Source organism: Callithrix jacchus, chromosome 1, assembly GCF_049354715.1.
Source record: "Callithrix jacchus isolate 240 chromosome 1, calJac240_pri, whole genome shotgun sequence".
NCBI lineage: Eukaryota > Metazoa > Chordata > Mammalia > Primates > Cebidae > Callithrix > Callithrix jacchus.
The window spans coordinates 87,337,124-87,359,960 of record NC_133502.1 but is presented as its reverse complement, the minus strand read 5'-3'; the positions used below and the strand labels follow the sequence as shown (position 1 = coordinate 87,359,960).

General features: G+C 43.2%; 2 pseudogenes; one reads left to right on the top strand and one right to left on the bottom strand.

Annotated features, from left to right (window-relative positions):
* The first annotated feature begins 266 nt into the window (after positions 1-266).
* Positions 267-4,743, top strand: LOC100395741 (DNA repair protein RAD51 homolog 1 pseudogene; annotated as a pseudogene).
* Positions 4,744-6,166: 1,423 nt separating this feature from the next.
* On the bottom strand, positions 6,167-18,806 carry LOC100396098 (tyrosine-protein phosphatase non-receptor type 1-like; annotated as a pseudogene).
* Between the last annotated feature and the right edge of the window lie 4,031 nt (positions 18,807-22,837).

Genomic DNA, 22,837 nt, shown 5'->3' with positions numbered 1-22,837 from the left:
GCCAGAATCTCAGAGAAGATAATCACAATGCATATGTCCAACAAAGGACTCATGTTCTGAGTATCTAAAGAACACATTCAAATAAATAAAAGACAATTTTTTAAGACAAAAGAATTAACAGGCACATCCCCAAAGAGGATATACAAAATGGTCAAGAAATATGGAAATATGTTTAATATCATTACTCATCAGAGAAATGCAAATTAAACTCGCCATGAAACATCACCGTACATTCAACAGAATGAACAAAATTTAAAAGACTGACGATGCCAAGTGCTGGCAGGGATGGCACCGACTGCTGCAAGGAGGCAAAGGGTGGATCGGCTGCTTTGAAAAACTGGAACTACCTACTCAAACTAGATCTAAGCCTGTCTTGTGACCCAGAAATATCAGTTACCTGTAGGTGTTGTCAGGCCTGAGCTCTTTTGCTAAAGCAACTGCTGACCCCTAGTCAGAGCATGAAACGTCATGACTAATTAATAGTGGTGCTTTGCACTTGTGGATTTGAGGAGCACGGTGTGAGCTGTGCCAGCTTGTCAGCATTGTTCATTGGTAACAGATGATTTGTACCTGGCGTTGCTGAGAATCCTAGAGGTCTCCGCCATTGCAGCCATGGTGTTCTGAAGTGCCTGATAGATGGAAAAGTTAGAGGGAATAACAAACATGTTTTGCAAATATCTTTTTGTTAAAATTCGTATGAAATGTTGTTTTTGGGGGAGAATGGCCAAACTGAGGGAATGTGTGCTCTTTCCAGGTCCACAAGGGGAGTAGTTTCTAGGGCAGGAACTTCTAGCGACAGACCTTACCTACCTTCCCCCATGTCACCATCCAGGAGACTTAACCATCTTTGTTTAACTTTGGCACATGTGGAAAAGGACCAAAGGTCAATCACTCCAGTGGAAGTTTAAAGGAACTCTTTTCATTGGCCAGCGGGCTTAGAGAAGGTGGAAATTCCTCCCATGTTAAAAGTCCCCTTCTTCCTCACCTCCTTGGATTCCATACGTGGGTCCCCTGCCACTACCTTTGTGGAAGCTGCTTTCTCTCTCCTGGTTTCCATCTTTCTGGATTCTCTCACTCAGTGTGAGAGGAGCTTTCCTTCCCTGATTTTCCCCCTCTGGGGACCCTTCTCAGGAGAAAGCAGCTTTTCTTTCTCCTCACTCAGTGTGAGAGCTAGCTCTCTCTCCCTTCTTTTTTCTCTCTGTTTCTCTCTGCCTAAATAGATCGCTTTCTGCAAAAACCTTTTGGGTCCAGTATTTACTTGCAAGTGCACCGTGCCCGGTGTGGTCCCCTCTCCCATTCTTGGGAGAGGGAGAGACCAAGAGCCTGGAGTACACCAAGGAGCAAGCTAAACCTCCCCTGCACCCCGAAACCTGGAATCAAAACCACCTGTTGAGTAACCTGCAGTGTGTTTGAACCTGGTTCAGGGGAGTCGAGAGAAGGCTAATGTGTAGAGAGCTCTGTGCCACTGTGCTCACAGTGAGGCAAGATGAACCATTATCCATTATATCTGTGCATTTTGTTTTACTTATCTCTGTATACAGTGCATATAAAGGAGTCCTAGTTTACATCTAGTTTTTCTAGATGTTAAAGAGGGTGCCAGTGTATGGCAAAAGTAGAGTTAGTGAACTCATATATTTCGTATATTTTGTTTGAAAATTCCAAGAAAAGATTGTCTCCTGAAAAGTTGAGCATTCTTTCTCACTGGGTTGATGGAGCTGGGAAGGATCCTAGGCCAGAATGTCCATATTTCAAAGACTCTTTCAAATTATAACTATGGTTACATGTGCGCAGTTTATTCCAGACTGTGGTGTACATAATGGACAAAATCACTCCTTACCTGAAACATCTAGTCTGTCTAGATGTCTAAAGTGCCTGATACATGTTAAATGTTGAGGTGACAACATAACACTTTGCAAATATCTTTTTGCTAAAATTTGTGGGAAATACTCTTTTTTGGAAATTGAATTGTGAGCAGTATAGTACTGTCTATACTTGTTCAACGACTTAGAGGAAGTGAGAGGGAGGAAATTGCAAAAGGTAATATGCTAGTGTGTTCATACTTGGACATTTTCAGACGCCATTTTTCTGTATGTTTTGTGCATTTTGTTTTGCTGTGCATATAGTGCATATAATGAAAAAGCGAGTCTTAATTTTGTAGCATCTAGTCTCCAGATGTTAAAGAGGTTTCCAGTGTATGGCAAAGTACTAAGAAAATCAGTATATTTTTATTCCTTGTGTTGAAATTTATAGGAAGACTTGTCTTCTGTCAATGACTTTTGGATAGAAATTTGTTCGTCTCTAAGCATTACATGTGCCTGTACTTGTCCAGTGGTTTGAAGGCAGAGAGAAAAAAGTGAGGAGAGAATGGTTCAAGGCCAAAAAGGTCATTTTAGAAGATACCTCAGATTATAACCATTGCTATGTGTGTACGATTTTATTTAACGGTGCTGTGTACATGGTGGACAAGTTAAATGAAATACCTAGTCTTTCAAGACATTTGAAAATGCTTGATTATTCATTTATTTATTTTTATTTTTATTTATTTTTTGTGATGGGTCTCACTCTGTTACCCAAAGTGGAGTGCAGTGGTGTGACCTCGGCTCACTGCAACCTCTGCCTCCCCTCTCCAGCAGCTGGGGTTACTGGTGCACACCACCACCACCCTGCTAATTTTTGTATTTTTATGAGAAATGGGGTTTCACCAGGTTGGCCAGGATGATCTTGAACTCCTGACCTTAAATGATTCACCTGCCTCAGCCTCCAAAAGTGCTGGAATTACAGGCATGAGCCACTGCACCTGGCATGTGATTATTAGAAGTAGAATAATCACATTTTTAAAATTTGTAAATAGCTTTAAACAAAACAGATGGGAAATACTGTTTGGAAGTGGATTTGTTGAACTATCTCTGCAAACAGTATAATCTCTGTACTCGTTTATTGGGTTGAGGGTGGTGAGAGGGAAGAAATTGCAAAAGGTGTTTTGCTAGTGTTTATTAGAAACTTTCAGCTTAATCTACAGCCTCCCAGAGTGCTGGGATTACAAGTGTGAGCCACTGCACCCAGCTAATAGTGGCTACTAAAGACAAGCCCTAATGCTCAAAGTATGTTAAAAAATAGATGTAGTAAAACAATCTATCTCTTTTGTTAGATTTTAGGAAGGCCTGTCTTCTGGGAGTGACCTTCGTTACTCCGCCTCTTGGAGCCAGATATAGTCCTATACTTAGTCACTGGGATAGTGGAAGACGGAGAAAAGGAAGGGTGAAGGAAAGGGCTCCTTGCCAGTATCTTCACATCTAGAAGACAGCTTCAGATGGTAACCATAGCATTTTTAGTAAAGTGCCTGTGTGTAATTCTGGACAAAGCTCATTATTTTGCAACATCTAAGCTTTATGAATGTCCTGGGGAGCATGGCAGCTGCCAGAGACCAAGCCCAGGCGTGCAGCTGGGGGCTGAAATTCACCTGGGGTGTGTGCAGCAGGCTGGGGCAAGCAAGTAGAGAAGTGGGGCGCAACCCAGGGGTGTTGGGGTCCACACCAGTTGTGCATGTGCCAGGCCCACAGCTGAAGTCGGAGCATGCAGCCCTAGTAATGGCAATGTAGATGCAGCTTCTTCTTCAGTGGAAGAAGAAAAGTCTGGCCTACAACCCATTTCACGGTTAGAACAGTGTGGCATAAATGCCAATGATGTGAAAAAAATCGGAAGAAGCTGGATTCCATACTGTGGAGACTGTTGCCTATGCACCAAAGAAGGAGCTAATAAATACGAGGGGTATCAGGAAGCCAAAGCTGATACAATTCTGGCTGAAGCAGCTAAATTAGTTCCAGCAGGTTTCAGCATGCAACTGAATTCCACCAAAGGCGGCCAGAGATCACACAGATCACTACTGGCTCCAAAGAGTTTGACAAACTACTTCAAGGTAGAATTAAGACTGGATGGATCACAGAAACATTTGGAGCATTCCGAACTGGGAAGACCCAGATCTGTCACACATACACTGGCTGTCACCTGCCAGCTTCCCATTGACCGAGGTGGAGGTGAAGGAAAGGCCATGTACATTGACACCAAGGGTACTTTAGGGCAGAAAGGCTGCTAGCAGTGGCTGAGAGGTATAGTCTCTCTGGCAGTGATGTCCTGCATAATGCAGCATACGCTCAAGCGTTCAACACAGACTGCCAGACCCAGCTCCTTTATCAAGCATCAGCCACGATAGGAGAATCAGTGCCACCACCCTTTACAGAACAGACTACTCGGGTCGAAGTGAGCTTTCAGCCAGGCAGATGCACTTGGCCGGGTTTTTGCGGATGCTTCTGCGACTTGCTGATGAGTTTGGTGTTGCAGTGGTAATCACTAATCAGGTGGTAGCCTAGGTGGATGGAGCAGCCGTGTTTGCTGCCCATCCCAAAAAACCTACTGGAGGAAATATCATTGCCCATGCATCGACAACCAGATTGTATCTGAGGAAAGGAAGAGAAGAAACCAGAATCTGCAAAATCTACGACTCTCCCTGTCTTCCTGAAGCCGAAGCTATGTTTGCCATCAGTGCAGATGCAGTGGGAGATGCCAAAGACTGAATCATTGGTGTTTTTTTCCTGTTACAAACCTTAAGTGTGGCAGCCTAATGGGAGTGCACCACCCTGCCCCCTGCGGTTCTCCACAGGCCTCTTCCTGTTGTGACTGCCAGGAAAAGGCTTCCAGGAAAACAGCTATTGTGTCAGCTTTTCTGATGGTGTAAACAGGAGACAGGTCAGTAGTCACAAACTAATCTAAAATGTTTATTCCTTCTGGAGTGTAAAAATAATGATTTTATTTCTTTATTTTCTCATTTCAAGCTCATATTTTTCATCAGGACACAAGAAGACCTTGCATACATTCTAATACACGTGGGGGAGCAGTGATGAGAACTAGAGCTAGCAGATAACAGGGAGGAGAATAAGCGGGACAAAGTCATCTCACATCATGTTTTTTGTTTTTTTTGAAATGAGTCTTGCTCTCTAGCCCAGGCTGGAGTGCAGTGGCACGATCTTGGTTCACTGCAACCTCTGCCTCTTGGACCTGGTTCAAGCAATTCTCCTGCCTCAGCCTCCGGAGTAGCTGGGATTACAGGTATGCACCACCATGCCAAGCTAATTTTTGTATTTTTAGTAGAGACAGGGTTTCACCATGTTGGCCAGGCTGGTCTTGAACTCCTGACCTAGTGATCCACCAGCCTCAGCCTCCCAAAGCGCTGGGATTACAGGTGTGAGCCACTGCGCCGGGCCCATGTTTCTTATTAAATACCTATGTGTTCATTATATATTATAGCATTGTTCTATCTTCTCAAGTTACTCACAATATCACTAATAACGACTGCTTAAAACCGTCCTCCTTCCCAGTACTGGTCTGATGCAGCAGGCTCATAGCAAAGTCTTCCATTCCCAGTACTACCTGAGGATTTATTATTGTGCTTTTTCATAAAGCCCTTGATATAAGGCTGACATCAAAAAAAAATTTTTTTTTTTTTTTGAGACGGAGTTTCACACTTGTTACCCAGGCTGGAGTGCAATGGCACAATCTCGGCTCACCGCAACCTCTGCCTCCTGGGTTCAGGCAATTTTCCTGCCTCAGACTCCTGAGTAGCTGGGATTACAGGCATGCGCCACCATGCCCAGCTAATTTTTTGTATTTTTAGTAGGGACGGGGTTTCACCATGTTGACCAGGATGGTCTTGATCTAATGACCTCGTGATCCTCTAGAAAACACTAGTGCACTATGGATGCTTTTGGGGGAAATTTTGTTTAAATAAATATGGAGTGGAGAGTTGCTCCCTGCGGATTTGAGGGGGGCTGTTGGTGTGCCGCCCGCCTGGGTTGCTCTAGAAGGGAGCCCTGGGGTGGGGCGAGCCCCGAGACAGATGTAGGCCCCTTCCCTCTGTGCCACCAGCAGGATCCTCTCCTTCGCTCTCTTCAGAAAATGGCTTGTGGATTTGGTACTCAAAGGGGAAGGGGCAAAAAGTAAAAGGATGAGGGATAAGACACACACCCAGGGAAGAAGGATTTCAGTGCAGAATCAACATCCTTCTGGGGCCTGGCTGGCTACGCGGTCCGGCGGCCCTTACCTATCTCGGCATGCCTGCTAGTCGGGGTGGGCTCTGCGGGCAGAGGTGGAGGTGGAGTGGAGGAGGGTCAGGTTACATGTTGCTGTTGAACAGAACCCTGTAACAGAGGTGCGCACCGGCCGTGAAGACCATGGCCACGCACATTTTGACCAAGAAGGGCTTTCAGAGAGTCAGTGCATGGTCCTCCTTCTTCGCAGGTGGACAGCTCCCCTTTGGCTGGGAAGGCAGCCTGGGCACCTCGAAGACTTCCCTTCACGACCCCACTTCTAACGTCAGTGTGTTGCCTCATGCTTTCCAAGCTGTAGGGTACGGCATTTAAGGGGCTTCCTGTTTCTTCCTTGATGGGACAGTCTTTATCCTTCTGGGTCTCATCCTTCACCCACTGGTGGTTTGGGAAGAACTCCCTGCATTTCCCATGGTGTGGCTCCAGAATTCGTTTGGTGGCCGGAGGCGGGGGGTGTGGGTGGGGGTGGGGGTGTGGGAGGTTGGGGGACGTGCTCGGGTGGGTGCTCCAGGTCCTCGTGGGAAACCTCCTTCCACTGATCCTGCATGGAAGAGTCTCCCATGTTGAATTTGGCACCTTCGATCACAGCTAGGTAGGAGAAGGGCGGCTGGTCTATTGTCTGGATCAGCCCCATCCGAAACTTCTCATTTCTAACAGCACTTTCTTGATATCAACGGAAGGGTCTTTCCTATTGTCCATCAGCAAGAGGCAGATATCAGCCAGACAAAAGGTCCCGGACTTGCCAATGCCTGCACTGCAGTGCACCACTAAGGAGCCATGCTCCGGGCTGAGTGGCCCTGACTCTCTGACTTTGAAAAGAAAGTTCCAATTCTAGCTGTTGAACTGTATAATATGACTTGATATCTTCAGAGATCAATGTTAATTTCAAACTTGTGTCTTCAAAGATCATTTCTTTTTCTTCTTTTTGTGGCCAGTGATAAAAACTAGAACTAGTGAATTACCCAATTTGTAATTTTTTTGTTATAGTTTATAGAAAAGATGCAACTTGGACAAGGATTTTTTTTTTGACACGGAGTCTTGGCTTGTCACCCAGGCTGGAGTGCAGTGGCATAATCTTGGCTCACTGCAACCTCCACCTCCCAGGTTCAAGCAATTCCTCTGCCTCAGCCTCCCGAATAGCTGGGATTACATGCACCTGCCACCACGCTTGGCTAATTTTTTGTATCTTTAGTAGAGACGGGGTTTCACCATGTTGGCCAGGCTGTTCTCAAACTCCTGATCTAGTGATCCGCTAGCATTGGCCTCCCAAAGTGCTGGGATTACAGGCATGAGCCACCACACCCAGCTGACATGGAATTGCTAAACCACCTCTGAGCAGTGTATGCCAGGACTTGTTCATTAGCTTGGCAACAGAGGAGCAGAAGGAAGTATAAAGAGAGTGATGTTTGCAGATGTGTCCATATTTACATGTTTATGATAGCCATTGATGTATGTGCACCCTTTTTAGCTGTACCATAGGAATGCATTAAGTAATTCAATGAAAACATACCTTGTTAATATTTTAATAGTATAGATTTGCTAATGAATTCTCTTAGAAACATTATCATTAGTGTATTTCATTTTAAATTGAGTATTAAGCGAATGCAGTATTTTAATCAAAACTCTGCCAACGCTTTTATCTAGAGGCATGTCACCATTTTTGTCTTGTATGACATTTTTGTCCCAAGAAAGGCAGGATTACATTTTTTCTAACAGATTAAGTTGGTGTAGTGTATTCTTGGTTATCAAAGTACTCATATAGCTTTGAGATATTGAATTGGTAAATACTCAAGATGTGTGAAAAAGCATGATATATACTGTATGATCTCAGTGCCATAAAATTAACTGTTGTGTCTACATGTGGGAATTCACTCAGTGTGGTGGCAAAATTATTAAAGGAAAAATAGTACAGAAAGTTATAGGATGTAGTCTCAAACCCTTTTGGAAGGCCTAAGGGTTTTTTCTACAATTCTTGGCTGAAGTAGCCAGAGTCTCTTTGCAGGAGCCAGAGAGATTAAGGTGCAAATACAAAGGATTGTGAGTAGTTTACCTAGCTAGGTTGTTTACTCATGTGGTCCTAAAACTAACCTTTGAGCCAGATGGTCCCCTTGGGGGAGGTCGACTAGGGAGATTATTCACTAATGGTGTTTGCTTTGGGCATCCAAACCTGGCCTTTAATTTTTCTCTACAAGTGTGTTGACTTAGAGCCTCTGTTATTAAATCTATACCGACTAAATGGGGAGAGGGCAAACTAGTCAGCTACAGGATCGTGTAGCTGTTCTCTCTCTCTGTGAGTGGCTCAAGACCCCTTGGCCCACTCATTCACTGGAAATTTATGGAATGAATCCTAACATCTACAACCACATGGACCTAGAAGGACATGTTAAACTGTAAACTGCTTATGATTGTGGATGACTTTGTTCTTTGCTTTTTGTGTTTTTCAGTTTTCTATAATGCACATAGTAACTTTAAAAAATAAAGGCTTTTAAAACCTAAAAAAAGAGGAAGTTAAAGAATTGAATACTCTGTGAGATATGGTAAAATCACCTTATGCTAAGGTTGCAAGATAATGATATACGTGAGCTTTCACTATGTGTATTAATGAACTTTAAGATTTGGAAATCAAAATTCGGTTCATATATTCAGTTAAATGTGCTCAGATTTTATTGTGCTAGATAGGCACATTTTTCTAATGTAATGTGAATGAATCAATAGAATCTTCATAGTACTGATGAAATGTGGTCATTTCTGTGTAGGTTATTTCCATATGAATATTAATAATATATGGACCATATGTTACTAATAGATATTTAAATTCCTTCAAGTACTTGTAGATATAACTTTATGCCATAGCTTTATCTTTGGCATGAAAAAAATAAATGGATAAGAGAGACAACTTGTAGCAACCTCTTGAGGGTTGTGTAACATCACATTAATGCCCAGCTTCTGTGTGTATTCACAGTATTCTGTGGAGAGGGGGCAAGTATAAGTCAAATTCCTGATACCTTGAATAACTCTCAAATCTGTATCTCTGTTTCATCATGCCACAGTGAGCTAGGTGGATTCTCCTATCCCTTCTCATCCTTCCACACAATACCCGCTTGTCCACTTTGACTTTTATTTGACTTTCAAGGCTGGGGATGTTAACAGTTGGCAGAGGCAGTGCAGTGCTGCTGCTCAGAAAGAAGCTTGCTTGGCCTTGCTAGGTTTCCAAAGCACAAAACCACACACTGTTTTCATTAGTGTGAAGTGCGAGATTCTCTCTTCTGTCCTTATTTGCAAAGAAATTAGTATGTTACCTTTCAGTGGAAAAATTTCCCTGAGTGCCCTAGTTCAGAGGAGCAATGAAATGTAATACTCAGAGAGTCAGATGTTGAGGAACTCCTCAAGTTTCCTGTAAAAGAGCGGAAGCACAGGCTGCAGGATGACTGAGGGTGGGGCTGGTGCTGCAGTAACCAAGGGACGTCTTTGCAAATATGCTCATGCGTGGTTTTTTAAATTTTTTTTTTTTGAGATAGAGTTTTGCATCCTCACCAGGTGCCAGGCTGGAGTGCAGTGGCATGATCTCAGCTCACTGCAACCTCTGCCTCCGGGGTTCAAGCCATTCTCCTGCCTCACCCTCCCAAGTAGCTGGGATTACAGGCTGGTGCCACCACGCCCAGCTAATTTTTGTATTTTTAGTGGAGACGGGGTTTCACCATGTTGGCCGGGATGGTCTCAATCTCTTGACCTCGTGATCCACCTGCCTTGGCCTCCCAAAGTGCTGGGATTACAGGTGTGAGCCACTGCGCCCGGCCCCATGCATGTTTTTACTTAAAAATAATTTTAAAATTCTTCAATCCAGGCTAAGAAAAAGGAAAGAAGACACAGATTACTAATATCAGAAATGAAAGAGGAATCATCATTACTGATCAAGTGGATGTTAAAGGGACAATAAAGAAATATTATGAACAATTCTATGCCCATAAATTGTACAACTTAGATGAAAAGAACCAATTCATGGAAAGACAGAACCTACCAATGCTCACATAAGGCAAAACAGATGATCTGAATGGGCCTATATCTACTAAAGAAATCGCACTGATAATCAATGAACTTCCAAAACAGAAAGCACCAGGTTTAGAGGAGTTCAAAGGTGAATTATACCAAACAACTGAGGAATAATTGATATCAGTTATTCATAATTTGTTCCAGAAAATGAAAGTATAAGGATCACTTCCTAACTCATTCTATGAGGCCAGTATTACCCTACTACCAAAACCAGATAAAGATACTGCAAGAAAGGAAAGCTACAGACAAGTATTTCTTAAGAACATAGATGCAAAAATCTTCAACAAATTATTGGCATATTGAATCCAACCATGTGTAAAAAGAGTTATAGACCACAATCAAATGAGGTGTATGTCAGGTATGCAAGGTTCAACATTCAAAAACCAATTAGTGCAATCTATCATAGCACCAAGCTAAAGAAGAAGAATCAGATTAAATGATCATATCAATAGATGCAGAACAAACATTTGACAAAATCTAACACCTATTTCTATTAAAAACTCTTAGCAAACTAGGAATACAGGAAACATTTCTCAAATTGATAAAGAACATCTGTAAATGCTTACAGCTAACATCATACTTCATGGTGAGAAACTATATGTTTTCTTCCTAAAATTGGGAATAAAGCCAGGGTGTCCCTGCTCTTCACTCCTGTTCAGCATTATACTGAAGTCCTTGTTAATACAATGCAACGAGAAAAGGAAATAACAGGTATACAGATTGGGGAGGAAGAAACAATGACATTATTCTACATTCTTCAGTAGAAAATCTCAAATAATTAACAAAAATTCTCCTGGAACTGATATGTCATTAAAGAAAGGTTACAGGATGCAGGTTAATTAATATCCAAAAGTCAATTGGTTTCCTATATATCAGCAATAAACAATAGAAATGAAAAGCAAAACACCATTTACATTAGCACTAAAAAAGTGAAACACTTAGGCATAACTTAACAAACTAGGTGTAAGATCTATATGAAGGAAGACTACTAAACTCTGATGAAAGAAATAACAAATCTAAATAAATGGAGAGATGTTTAATGTTTGTAGATAGGAAGACTCAATACTGTCAGAAGGTCAGTTCTTCCCATCTGGGAATCTATAGATTAAGTGCAATTCTAGTCACAATCTCAGCAGATTACTCTGTGGATATCAACATATCAATTCTAAAGTTTACATGAAATGGCAAAATATCTGTGGATAGATCAGTAGAATATTGAAGAAGAAGAGAAAGAATGACATTACCCAACTTTAAGATTTATTTTAAAGTTACAGTAAACAAGAAAGTCTGGTATTGGTGAGAGAACAGATAGATAAATCAATGTAAGAGGATAGAAAGCCTGAAAATAGACCCATGTAAATGTATAGTCACCTGATTTTTTGACAAAGAAGAAATGCAGGTTAATGGACAAAGGGACAGTCTTTTTTTTTTAGACAGAATTTTGCTCTTGTTGCCCATGTTGGAGTGCAATGGTGCAGTCTCAGCTTACCTTAACCTCCACCACCTGGGTTTGAGCGATTCTCCAGCCTCAGCCTCCCAAGTAGCTGGAATTACAGGTGTCTGCCACCACATATGGCTAATTTCTGTATTTTTAGTAGAGACAGGGTTTCATCATGCTGGCCAGGCTGTCTTGAACTCCTGACCTCAGGTGATCTGCCCGCCTTGGTCTCTCAAAGTGCTGGGATTACAAGTGTGAGGCACTGTGCCAGGCCCAAAGATACAGTCTTTTTAACAAATGGTGGTGGAACAACTGGACATCATGTGCAAAAGAAAAAAAGGATCTAGACAAAGACTTCACACCCTTCACAAACTTAACTACAAATGGGTCATAGACCTAAGTGTAAAACATAAAAGTATAAAACTTCTACAAGATAACATAAAAGAAAATTTACATGAGTTTGGATTTGACTCTGAGCTTTTGATGCTACATCAAAAGCATAATTTATGAAGGGAAAAAAATAGGTAAGTTGGACTTTATCCCATGCAGTGTTTCGCTCTTGTAATCCCAGCACTTTGGGAGGCCAAGACGGGCAGATCACTTCCTCAAGTGAGTTTGAGACCAGCCTGGCCAACACGGTGAAATCCCATCTCTATTAAAAATATAAATAAAACTTCTGCTCTGTGAAAGAAAGTGTTAAGAGAAAAAAAGGCAAAGCCACATGGTTGAGCTTAGGCATAGTTGTGAAGAGACACCAGCGTTTTTTTGTGAGTCATTTCCCTCCCTTTCTCTCTTTCCCTTTTGTCCCTCAGGTCAGTGGGGAGTGATTCTTTCTGCCTCCTTTGAGGTCTCTGTTAAGAGGTGGAAACCTGTGATTAAAAAACACAGGTATGCATAAAATCCCTGAGTGCAGGTACTGGTCAGCAGTGTTAAAAAGCTTCCATATGTGTGAAAATTTACAGAAATAGAAAAAATATGTAAATAACATTTGAAATGTGTTCTATAATAAATGTAAAACATGATAATTTTGGAAAGCTTGGAAACACTTCCAAACTGGATCAGCCTCTTCAGAATAAAATGGCTCTACCTGCTCATTAAATCTATGTGAAACTTGCTGTGGGGGTGATGAGAACATCAGGCTGATCTGTGGTTCCAGTCAAAAGAATAAAAGACTTTAGTGACATCTCGTAGGTCTAGTTCTCACACTGCCGAAGGAGCCAGTCCATTCTGAAATCCATGGTCTTATCTCAAGAATGAGTGAAGGGGCCCCATGCAGTGTTTCGCTCTTGTAATCCCAGCACTTTGGGAGGCCAAGACGGGCAGATCACTTCCTCAAGTGAGTTTGAGACCAGCCTGGCCAACACGGTGAAATCCCATCTCTATTAAAAATATAAAAAATTAGCTGAGAGTGATGGTGCATGCCTGTAATCCCAGCTACTCCGGAGGCTGAGGCTGAGGAAGGAAAATCGCTTGAACTCGGGAGGTTGAGGTTGCAGTGAGCTGAGATCACGCCACTGCACTCCAGCCTGGGAGACAGAGCGAGACTCCATCTCAAAAACAAAACAAAAAAAACAGAATGAGTGAAGGATTCTCCCTCTTGAGAAAATGTTGACCTGTAAAAGACTGTGAGGACCTGAATCGGTCCACTTCTCTGTGATTCAAAATGATTTTATTTTTCATGCTATGACCTGGGGACATGCAAAGGCATTTTTTTTCCTTCCTTATTGCTCTCGCAAAACTATCAATATTGTTATGCCTCCAGCCAAAGGAGAGCATGGCCAGGACTTCTTGCCTTGATTTCTGTTTGTTTCTTTCCCTGTATTGGAAGGGCTGCAAGTTGGCTGGCTGGACTGTTCTAATCACGCATGAAAAACCTGGTGACCCAAAGAATTCATGTGGTTTCCTATTTGCATTTTAGGGTAACTGCACGAGAGCTGTAAAGGTGAAAGAAGCTACATCACGGCCAATGGCAAGTTGGAACTGTTGGATGGGTTTTCCCCTCGATTTAGTGTGTCCTTAGGGAAGTTTTAAATGTTGGGGGTTGCGCCTAGCACAGGATTCTTAGCAAATAGTAGTCATGGTACTTTCTGACTTGCTGATTGCTTATACAGAAGTTTCAAACCTAGAAACAGGTCATGGTTTTTATACGTTAACATCTGTCTATAACTACATGCTGGTCACAGCAAAGCCAGGTTAGAAAACCAAGATGCTGCTGGTGGAGAATTTCATTTACAACAGTACAGTAACTAAAAATCCAAAAGAAAAAATAGTACAGAGGCTTTCATGACATAAAACATAAACCTTTACAGACAGCAATAAAAGTAGACTTGAATAAGTGGCAAGAGTTTCAATTCAAATACGTTTAAATTCAAATCAAAAGCCCCATGGGATTTGGAGAGCAGGATTGAACAAAGCTTTGCTAAAATATCCTGTAGGTAAGCACCAATACTCACCATGAAGTCTTTAAATATAAAGAATATTGGAAAAATTTAAAGATATTATAGACCTCTATGCAGATATAGGTCTGTTATAAGAGTAGGTAGATGAATTGGAGAGCACAGGCTGCTTGCAGGGACCCTTCCTCTGCTCCACTCCCAGAATAAGGGTTTATGGGCAGCATCACTATTTATGAGGGAAGGAAAACTGGTTAGTCAGTGATGCAGGCACAATAGGTGGGGAACAGATGTAGATTCTCTCCTCATACCATATACTGACCATAGTTACTCAGTCTCCAGCCTCCTCAGCGGTCAATGGAGACAGCATGTGCCAAGCCCTCCACCCTGAAATAATCCCATGGGGAGCACACACACTCTGGTGTGGCCCGAGACACACAGTCAGGTACACACAGATGCTTTTGTAAGGCGGGATGTTTTGAGCACTTAGAGGTCACCTCCCAGAAACTGGCCAAGGGTGAGGCATGTTTTTCAACGGGCAGAGTTTGAATGCTCCAGACTTGCTGAGTTAACCCTTTACTGCACATGGACTACTGGTGGCTTCACAGAGAGAGGGAACAGGCAACAGGAGCCCTGAGGAGGGACTCGGGCAGGTGTTTGTGAAGAGGGGAAGGGGCAAAGCTCTGGAGATGGGAGAGGACACTGGAAGAACTCAGCCTGTTGTCTGATCACATCCACATGCATGTTTGATGGAGGGGCAGCCAGCCTTGGGAAAGAGCTCTGGGCCAGAGGCCAAGGCCATCAGGAGGGAAGGCAGTGCTGATGGCTGAGGCACAGTCAGTCCCAGGTTCCAGGGTCCATGCAAAGCCCCTGCTGCAGCCTCATGGCTTAGCAAAGGCCATGCCTGGTGATGATCTTGTAGAATGAAGCCTGAGAGTTTTTAATAGACCACTTGGTCAGTTTCTAATTGGGGAATGAGAAGATTTCTGAAGAGCTTCAAGGCATTGCTGCTGATTCAGATTATCTCCACAGTTGCTGTGCCTGTGACTCACTTTTTCTTTCCATTTCTTTCGTTCTTCCTTCCTTCCTTCCTTCCTTCCATCTTTCTTTCTTTCCTTCTTTCTTTATTTTTTTTTCTTTCCTTCCTTCCTTCCTTCTTCTCCATTGTGTTTTGAATTGTCATTCCAGGATATTTAAAAACATAGTTTTTACCCATTTTCTGGGAAAAGAACATCTATAAAGACTGGAGCACTTCTTGCCATGGTCCTCCCACCTCTTGTGTGACCCTACAAAAGAACAGACAGCCAGACTGGGGCAGGACAACACGTTCTCAGAAACAGAATGCCCATGGAGCAGGCACCACACATTTGCTATTGCTTTTTAGTTCAAAGATCCTGCCCATTTCATCCTCAGGAGCAGTTTTCACAGTTACCAGGGCTTTAGGGCCGAAATATGAGGAGAAACTGAGGGCTGATCCCATTTCTTGAGTATTCACTGTTATAAAAATTAACACGAAAGAGGATATCGCATCATCTTTTCTATCTAGTGAGTGTGACCCCGTAGGAAAGGCAGAAAGTGATGTCATTTCTCGCCGTGGGGTGCGAATTCCTAGGAAACAGATGGGCTCTTCTGAGACAGGGACAGTCGGCACCACTCACCATTCCCTGCTGGGGACAGCCTTCTCCATGGCAGGGAAGCCCTGTGACTAAAGTATTGCTTCATCTCTGTTAGCCAAGCACTTAACATTGTATCAGAAGATATTACAAACTAATGATAAATGTGCCAAAGTCAGCAATACTTTAATCACTGTTTCTCAGATTTATGTAAAAAGCAATTAAGGCAAGCTGTGAAATAGGAACATAAATCACTAGAGGAACATTTGACATTTAGTGCCCCGTTATAAGTGATGAGAGAGTGCTCCAGCACTGGGTATTAGTGGACTCTTAAAGCAATCTCAAATTATGTGGAATTCAAATTCCACAGAGTAATTAGAAATCTAAATAGGATGAAGCTTTTCTCATTTAAGACATTTCTGACTTAACTATTAAACTATCTATGAGCAAGAGTTGGAGAGGACTAGAAAAACATCCCTTTCATGAAGAGCCCAAATCAGTAAATAAGAGAAAGAGATGAGAAGTAGTCATTGGAATCAAAGCCCATGGCTTTTCTCCATATGACTCTGCTACAGCCCAGGCCCTGTGAAAGTTTGCTGAGAGGGCATTCTGCAGCAGAGTTTCATCACCTTCTTTCTTAGCCCATCCTACACTGTTCTTAATTGTGCATTGTAATTAGTGTGCAAAACGAAACACAACACCTCGTAAATTAAACAACAATTCAGGTCTTGAGATACTTGTATCTGTCTTGCTTAAAGTTCTGAGTCAATTATTTGATAAAAAGGTGAGGTGCCTGCTTCTATGCTCAGCTGGAAGAGCTGTACATGTCACAAGAAGGTATTCCGTACATCTGGCAAAGACAGGATCTGAAAAGAATGAGCAATCATGGGCTTCTCCAAATCAGAACACTGGGACCTCACCTCCTCCACATGGAATTCTTCTCACAGAAATAGACACAGGCCTCACAGAAGAATGGTAAAATTCTAAAAGCGTTATCTCAGAGGACCAGAAGACAACATGAAAAAAAGGTGAACCAAGGTGACATTTGAAAAAATGTCACAAATTGTGAATAAGTGAGATCAGGGTAAAACAATGCAAATGCTGCTGGAAAACAAGAAAAGACATGTTTTGTGGAAGAAAGTCTAAAAAACTCATTTTCTATGATATCTCATATAGACTTGGTTTACTGGAGAAAATAATTAGCTCAGGAAGTTATCAGTCAGGAATGATCACTGGAACACCTCACTGTTTTGGAGGCGACCTCTGGTAAGGAACAAGTCCTCTCGTGTTTGCTCTCTTGACCCTCCCCGTGGGGGCTAAGATTCTTCTTACACTCCTACCTGTGGGGAAATGACTCACTCTTAAACTTGTGGTGGGCAGGTTTGAAGGCCACACAGGCAGTCAGAAAAGTCATGGCAGGGGCACCTCAAAATTAATCTCTAAGGGAGCTGTAAAAAAAAAAAGAAAGAAAGAAAAAGATTTTAGACTAATCAAAGCCCTGAAAAAGCCTAAATCCTACCCACTCTGCCGACCACTGGGGTCTTCCCTGAGGGACCCTCAGAAAATTAAGGAGACAGAAGCCAAACTCAGATACCATCTCAGCTCCTCTGTTGGAAAAATCACTCTTTGCTATAAACTTTCACGTTCATGGGACAATCCAACCAGTATTTTAAGGATAATAGTAATCAGGGGGCGAGCAGTTCCAATTGAACGTTCAGAAGCCAAGGAATAATGGCATTCTGGCTTTGATGCCTTCTGTCCTTGTTTACATAGTAAACGAGACTCTCTCAACGGCCCTTGGAATGATGCCCTTTCATATTTGACAGTGAGTTCATCTGGTACAAATAGAGAACCTTGAGGAAATGTGAGTCTGCCTTCCCCAGAGGTCAGAGCTTGTTATGTGAGCGCCGAGCCCCACTGCTGTCCTTGCTGGGCCTGTACCCCACAGTGACACTGGCCACACCCAGCAGAGCCAGCTGCTCTCTGTCCAGCCCTTCAGCAGTATCTGTGGTCACCTCTGAAACCACAGGGTCCCTCTGTGATGGCTCACCGGGTCCTGCTGCTCTCTGGTGCCATTCTCCTCCAGCTCTTGGAGGTGCCTGGTGGCACATGGGGTTTTCACTCTAGACAGAGCTCAGGAACCCTGCCCCCATCAATGTTGACATGTCCCCTATCCAAAGGCACTCCTCTACCAGCTTTGCAGACCACTGCCTGCCCGAAAATCAATCTGACATCTAAAATGTGTATGTCCTACAGTGGCCTAGTGTGTTTTACCACTTTTAAAACAAGAGTGGTCCCAACATCTCCCTTAGGGACTAACTAGTAAATTGAGACTTGCTCTCTGAAATATTCCACAGTTATGGCCCTCAAAGTGCCCAAGGCAGGGCCTTGTACTTGGTGATGGGAACGTAAATGAAACGCAGACGCTTGGTGATTTTCACTGACTGTTTGACTTATGGCAGACAGTCTTTGCCAAGTTACAGAATTAGTATTCCTTTTCCAGATTTCCCCCCTCTCTCATGCTTGGACAACTGGAGCAAAATTCATAAAATGTGAAAAAGGTGCATGTGCTGAGAGGAGGAGGAAGAAACAATCCCTGTATTTGTTCAGCCAAATGGCTAAACACACCGTGACCAAAACCTGGGGACTGAGAATGAGGCGCTTCAATTACGTGAAACCAACTAACACCTCAAGTTACACTCAGCAGAGACACATCTGCTGCAGGGACTTTTTAAAACCATATAAAAAGTTGTCAGGCAGTCGTTGCCAACATAATACAATGAAAAGAGCACATGCCCTAAGTTGTGGCTCAGTCCGGGGCACCGAAGCCAAGCTGTGCCATCTCGGGCAGGACCCAGCGTGTCTCTCGGCCTCAGTGTCCTCTGTGAGGCCTGGATGTGAACCTCACAGGGCTGCGCTGAAGAGTAAATGCGATAATGAATCTGAGGACACTTTGTCAGTGCCACTTAAACGTTCTTGTTTTAAAATTTATTGCTTTTAAAGCCATGTGAATTGGGTGTTGAGACATTTAAAAATTCTCACCACACGTGGCAAGGTTTATAGAGCCCTGACTTACAGAATGCCAATTCACAAATGTCAGCCACACCCGGCTTGGGTGGCTCCGTGAGTCTCTGGCTGTGAGAACTGACTTCTCTACATGCTGCTGCTGCCGGTACCGCTGGCACCTAGGCTTCCTCTGTCTTCTCCCTTCCATTTCTCCTCAAACCCCCTCTCCCACACCCCGCCACCATGGCACAGAACCATACTTTGGGCATAAGGTAATTAAATAGACTTTTGTAATTGACCTAAATATGGAAGCACCATGCAGAATTAAGGTTGCATGTGAAGAAGTCTGACAATTTCCAATTCCAAGGAGCTGACAAACCAATATACATGTGAAGATCAACATATTTGGAGATCGCAGACCGCCTGGACAATAATTTTCCATGTGTAGGCCTAGTACAATTTTCTTTTTTTGTAGATTAGATAAAGAACATTCACAGCTAAAGTCAGTACTCTGGGAAATGCTTAAACCTATGATCAAGCTATGACTTGTGATTCTACTTGTCACAAGTTATGACTTGTGATTCTACTTACTCTTCTATTTCCAAAACTCAATCACACCAAGAGTAGAAGACTTTCTCAATCTGATAAAAGTTATCTATTAAAAACTCTACCGATAAAGACAGTAAAATTCTGAACACATTTCCCCCTAAGTTTAGAACAAGGCAGGGATGCCCACTCATACCAGATCTATTCAACCTTGATAGTAGAGTAAGTCAAGAACAATAAATGAAAGTTTATTGTTCAAAGGCTGGAAAGGAAGAACTAAAGCTGTCTTTATTGTATGTGATAACTGTGTACATAAAACATTCAAATTCATGAGATTCCCATGACAGAACATTCTGAGGTGTTGAAAACATTCCATACTTTGATCTAGGTGATGGTTATACGGCATTTACTCATGTGAAAAGTCACTAAGCTGTACATTTAAAATTTGTGAATTTTACTTTGTATAAATGTACTTCAAAAGAAGTTATATGCTTTAAAATCATCTGCATGAAAATATAACCACTGGCGGTTTCAAAATATGTTTGCAAATTATTTGATGCTTCTCCTTTCAAAACGGGGACTAACTCCCTCCCCTTGAATTTGGGCTGAACTGAATGACTCACAGCCAGTGAATAAAGGCTGTGGAAGTGAGACCTTGTGACTTCTGAGACAAGACCATCAAAAGGATGCAGCTTCCATCTGCCTCTCTCTCTGTCAGGATGACCACTCTGTGGGAAGCCGGCCACCATATCATTAAGGCACTCAAGCAGCCTTGTGGAGATGCACACTGGATGAGGAACTGAGGCCTCACACCAGCAATCAGCAGCATTGTGCCAGCTGTGTGATCTTCCCAATGTGCGAGTAGATTCTCCAGCCACTCAAGCCGTGGTGCTCCTGCAGTCCTGACTTTCTGACTGCAGCCTCGTGAAAGAGCCTGAGCCAGAAACATCCAGTGAAGCTGCTTGTAAATCCTTGCCCCACAGAAAACTTCTAGAGGTAATAGGCATTTATGGTTGTTTTAAGCCAGAGAATTTTGGGGGTAGTTTGTTACACAGCCATGGATAATCCTTGTCTTCAGAGTTAGTGATTATGTTTGAACAGGATGCTTCATGGCTGGGAATGATTGAGATGTGAGAAGTTCTATATCTCTTATAATCTACCTACAAAACAAGCTTTGAGTGCTATCGATAAGGCATTATGTAAATTAAAGCATACCAAGTCCTGCAAATGTAAAACCGCATGTAATGTTGTTATTCATTTTCTAGATGCCCCTTTCCACTTGTGGACCCTAAAGCCTCTGCATCTGGAGAATGTGGGTGACTTTGGAACAAAATACTAATAATGCAACAGCCATAAGAAAGTGGCATTGTAAGGAATTTTCCCAGGATAGAGAACCAAGCATGACAACTGAGGCCTCTTTTGCCAATTTGACAGTGTGAGGAGGAAGAAGGAAAAGCCTCTGCGTAGTTGTATAGTTGTATTTTGGTCTCATTATACTACTTTGCTTTCTAAAGATGTCAAGTCCCTATAAATCCTCTTCTGGTTTATGCTCTTGAACCACTAGGAAGTCAGGTTCGAACTCACCAAATGATGGAGGAACTGGTTAGAGCCTGTGTTGCTGTTGTTAGAAGACTCAGATTCTTCCCCAGCACCAGATGCTCTACGTGGAAAGTCACAGCAGCCCTTCTGCTTGCTCAACACTCAGTACAGGAAGAGAAGTTAATTTACAACACAATGGCCAGCTTTGTAGCCAGGGGCTGCCCTTTCAGATGAGCTTAAAGAAAGCTGCCCAGTTGCTTCCAACTCCTTGTGCTGTTCTTCCTCAGTGCTGCTTCCCCACCATTCCACCGCTTCTGCATTTTCAACAGTCAGTTTGTTAAATGAGCCCTCTAAAGTGCATGGTCATGAATAATTTTAACAGTAAAATGGTTTAAACTATAGGTGCTGGAAATAAGTAAGCACCTGATAATGGATTAGTTGCCCTTAAGAATTTCCCCTTAAAAATCAATAGCATTTCTCTACAACCACTGGTGGCTGTTTTTGATGTTATTGTTGAGATGGGGTCTCGCTCTGTCACCCATGCAGTGGCATGATCATGGCTCACCGCAGTCTCCACCAGCCGAGGTCAAGGGGTCCTCCCACCTCAGCCTCCCAAAGTGCTGGGATTACAGGCACGAGCCACTGCACCTGGTCCTCTGGTGGTTTTCTAAGGGCATCAGTTTTGCCTGAAAAGCAAGGAAGAGTTATTGATCAGGAACAAATACTTGAACAAACAGAGCCATCCTCTGTGCCTCAGGGAGATGTGATCCCGGCCACAGCATGTTCTTGACGCTGTACACTCACAATGTGTCCTCTATGAAGTCATCGTGTAAAAAACACACACCTGAAAGGACAAATGAGCAGGAACAGAACGTAAAATGCAGAAATCACTGGAAACTACTCCTAAGGTGACAAAGTTAAGATTCAACAATAAAACCACTAACTTAAAAGAATACAAAAGCAGAAGGTTTTTTATGTCAGGAATAGGGATCAGAGTGGAAATCCAGGGTAGATAATAATTACAATGATGGTGAAAATGACTTTTTAGCAATCATGGAAAGAACAGAAACCATTATAAAGCACTTTCCCCACACCCCAAACAATTTGAAGTCCTCTAGGAATCTGGTGGAAGGTGAGACTACGGAGGTAAGGTAAGGAGGTCCTGGGAAAAGTTATTTTTCAAACAAAGGAGCTTTGGAAAACCTCAAAGGAGGCAGAAAACAAACATCTGGGGGATGTGTATGTGTGTTGCTATGTGAATAACGCTGAGTGCCCATGGGCTGCTCCACTTGGAATCTGACAGCTGACATGGAGGGGAATGAGCTGTGGCCAAGGGCAAAGGAGGCGAGGGTCATGGAGGGCACATGGAGGGGAACATGCCACAGAGGTGATGAAAGGCAGCTTTGTCAACAGAAAGCAGGGAAGCCTCATGGGGAGATGGGAGATGTGGGATTGTGGGATGTTTAGGGTCACTGGAACCATTGGCTCAGTGGGGCCAAGGGTGGACGGGGGTGCTGAGGGACAAGGTTTCAGCTGGTGACCTCATGGCAGGTGCCTCTTTTATCACCTCCTGGGCCAAGCAAGAGCTGGAGGGGTTATCTCAGCACGCTCTGATCCTGCAGTGGGAGCCTTATGCATTTCATTCCTCACTTGCTCCAAGAGATTAGTGTGTTCTTCACTGGGATCTCCATGAGGAGGGTGGGGACAGGCAGGATTTAGAGGAAGCCCGAGGGACCCAGCCTACCGGAGGCTATGCGGGAAGGCAGAGGGCATCCTAACTTTTCCCCCCAAGATTAAGTGAACTGCAGAAAGCCAGAATAGACTCCAACTTCAAGACAGTGTTTACATAGGACACTCCTGACAGTGGAGGCAGAGCCTGGGGCATGGCTCATGGGACCAGGACTTTTAGGGGCTTAGTGTTACCGGGTAGTCCTGCTCAGCATCTGCTGCCCCCTCTCAGGCTTTTGATCAGCCAGAGAGTCCACACACACTGAACAACCACAGAGTGTGTGGCCAAGTCTGAGTGTTCAGTCACATTAAAGGGCCTTACAGTCATAGGGCACACCTCTTTCTATTTGTATGGCTTTGCCCACAGTGCAGAAGACCAGATCTTTATGCCACTTCAAGGGTGACATTATAGTGGAAGTTGCTTCT